This window comes from Adiantum capillus-veneris, chromosome 18 (genome assembly GCF_014529385.1).
Source record: "Adiantum capillus-veneris isolate H3 chromosome 18, ASM1452938v2, whole genome shotgun sequence".
Classification (NCBI taxonomy): Eukaryota; Viridiplantae; Streptophyta; class Polypodiopsida; order Polypodiales; family Pteridaceae; genus Adiantum; species Adiantum capillus-veneris.
Genome location: NC_140948.1, coordinates 126309867 through 126312504, shown reverse-complemented (window position 1 = coordinate 126312504; position 2638 = coordinate 126309867). Strand labels below are relative to the sequence as shown.

The 2638-nt window shown below is 45.1% G+C and overlaps 1 pseudogene; it reads right to left on the bottom strand.

Moving 5' to 3' along the window:
* Positions 1-1144: 1144 nt before the first annotated feature.
* LOC147436375 (uncharacterized) lies at positions 1145-2265 on the bottom strand (annotated as a pseudogene).
* Positions 2266-2638: the final 373 nt, after the last annotated feature.

Here is a 2638-nt window from a genome sequence, read left to right as displayed (position 1 = left end):
CCCCATCTCCCCCTTATCTCCAACTCTCTCTATGTAACTTCAGACTTCACTCGAACTCTCTCTATATAACTCTCCCTCTAATTTATATTCTAACTACCCAACCACTCTATCTTTCTAACTTTCTACGTGCACATCTAACTATAACGCTAACTATTTGTCTCTCTAGCTCTAACTATAACACTAACACTACCTTATTCTCTAACTTTATCCCTAACTCCCTCTTTCTCTGAACCCCTCTATCTTTAACATTTTGTCTCTCTAACTCTAATTGTAACGGAAATTGTCTGTCTCTATAACTTTAACTGTAACTCTAACTTCCTCTTTAGCTTTATCCCTAACTCCCTCTTTCTCTGAACCCCTCTAGCTCTAACTCCCTCTAGCTAATTCTCTAACAAGGCTCTAACTCCATCTCCCCCTTATCTCCCACTATCTCTATCTAACTCTTATTCTAAGTCATATTGTAACTATAAAACTAACATTCTAAGTGATCAATGTCTTTGTAACTCTAATGCTATGCCAAGCTGTATCTCTCTCTCTCTGAAACTCTCTTTCTATCATACTCTAAACTATCTATGTCTATCAAACAATAGAGAGAGAGGAAGTTAGAGAAATAGTTGAAGAGAATAGTGCTCAAATGAAGATCACTACACCACTTGTTTGTATTGTAATTGACAACGAGACCACCATAAAGATTTAGTGATAGATAGGCAAAGAGACAAGCAATGACTACTCGATAGCTAACTCTCCCATTCGCTATCTGTCTAACTCCAAATTGCATTAACTCTACAAATCTTTCTAATTATCACTCTGCCACACCAAATTTGAAACACTCTCTTTGACACCACTTTTGAGTTGATATAACGCTATATATCTCACCAACTCTCTTTGTTTGAGTTCACCAAGTTAGTGGGGGGGGAGAGAGAGAGAGAGAGAGAGAGAGAGAGAGAGAGAGAGAGAGAGAGAGAGAGAGAGAGAGAGAGACAGAGAGAGAGAGAGAGCGAGAGAGAGAGAGAGAGAGAGCAGTGTCGTGCAAGTGAGACTTAGAGAGTGAGAGAGAGACCATTTCAAAAGAAAATATGTAGGCATTGCTTTATTTTATTGCTGGATTACATCAATAGAGAACCTGACAAGATACAATCTGACATCAAGCATCTTGCCCACCTGCCAAAATTCTTGCTATCTGCAATTGAATCTCGAGAGCTTTCTTTGCACGCCTTTCATCTGCTTCAATTCGACGCACTTCGGCCTCAATCCTGCGGACCCCCTGCGGAGTATCGGCCTCCTTCATGGTTTTTGCGAAACTGGAAAGTCATTCCTTCAGCTCAACACCCAAGGAGGAGCCGATTTTGGAGAGAGAGCGTTTCTTTTTTCATCGCTAGCCCCGAACGGAGTTGGTAGGCCTACCACAAGAACTTTCTCTGGCACCTGCATTGCTCGACACACTAGTAATTGGTGTGGTTGGTGGTCCCTCTTGGGAGGGGGTTGCTACATTTTGATGCTCATCATCGTTAGGGCTGTTGACGTCGTCATTGTCTGCATCACTATTGTCGTCGTCTTCACTCTCCTCCGATGCCCCAAGTAGAAAGTCCTCCCCATTGAAGCCACCGGCCAAACCACGCACCCTGGGTGTTCTCTCGAGAACCTGAGACATCCTATCAAAAAATTCCCAAGTAGATAGGGATGCGCCAGTGCCTTCTTTAGCCCTTTTCTCTCTCTGGTAGGTCTTGCGAAGATCGCATTGTTGGGCCAAGTAGGTGGATGAAAATTTCAAGTTCATTTGTAGCGGAAGACTGGATGAGTGCTTCTGCTTGAAGTTTCCTTTGCCTAGGCTAGTCCACTTCTCCTGGAAGAAGTCGATCAAGCACAAGACCCTTGTGGTTTACCACTCCAAACCTTTCTTCTAGTTGGAAGGCTTTTTAGCCTTGCTCTTTGGGTCCCTTTGTGCCACCATTGCTGAAGACATAGTATTTGTGACTGAGCTTACTTCATTTCCTTGTTGAGAGGGTGCCTCGAGCGTTGCCAAAACTCAAGTAGAGGTATGTTCTCCTCCATGGCAGGAAGGAGAGCAGGAATAGATGGCAGGGAGCGATCACCACTTTGAGGAATTGAGTGTCCAAGTGGCCAAATGCTCGGTAGGAACACCGACATGGATCCGGGTGGAGCCATTGCAAGAATGCCTACCATTCTGTCGTGGTCTGTAGGGTTTGGCGGTAGGTAGTGGATCCTCGAAGGATGAGGCAATTGCAAATTGACATGATTGTGCATAATGTAGTCGCCAGCTTGCAAAAAAAGTTGACGGAATCCACCAGGTGGTGGCGGTGAGCTCGAGGCTGCAGAGGTGGTGGACGTTTGGTACGGCACTAAGCTGGTGCAATTGCATCTAGTAATTCAGGACGCCGGTAGTTGCACTTCTTGGAAGATGGAGCACACCTGGTCAAGTGCAGTAGTTTGTCCGTTGTAGCTGGTAAATACCGTTAGTTGATTTTGGAGGGTGTAGGTGGAGTTTGCTACCAAGTAGGGTGGGGTGCTGCCCTGTGATGGCGCTGCAGTTGGAGGAAACCGTTGACAAGTGGCTCGCATGTGGCAATTCCAAAAGGTACCCGGAATAACGGCAAACACAACGGTCAACTATGTTCGC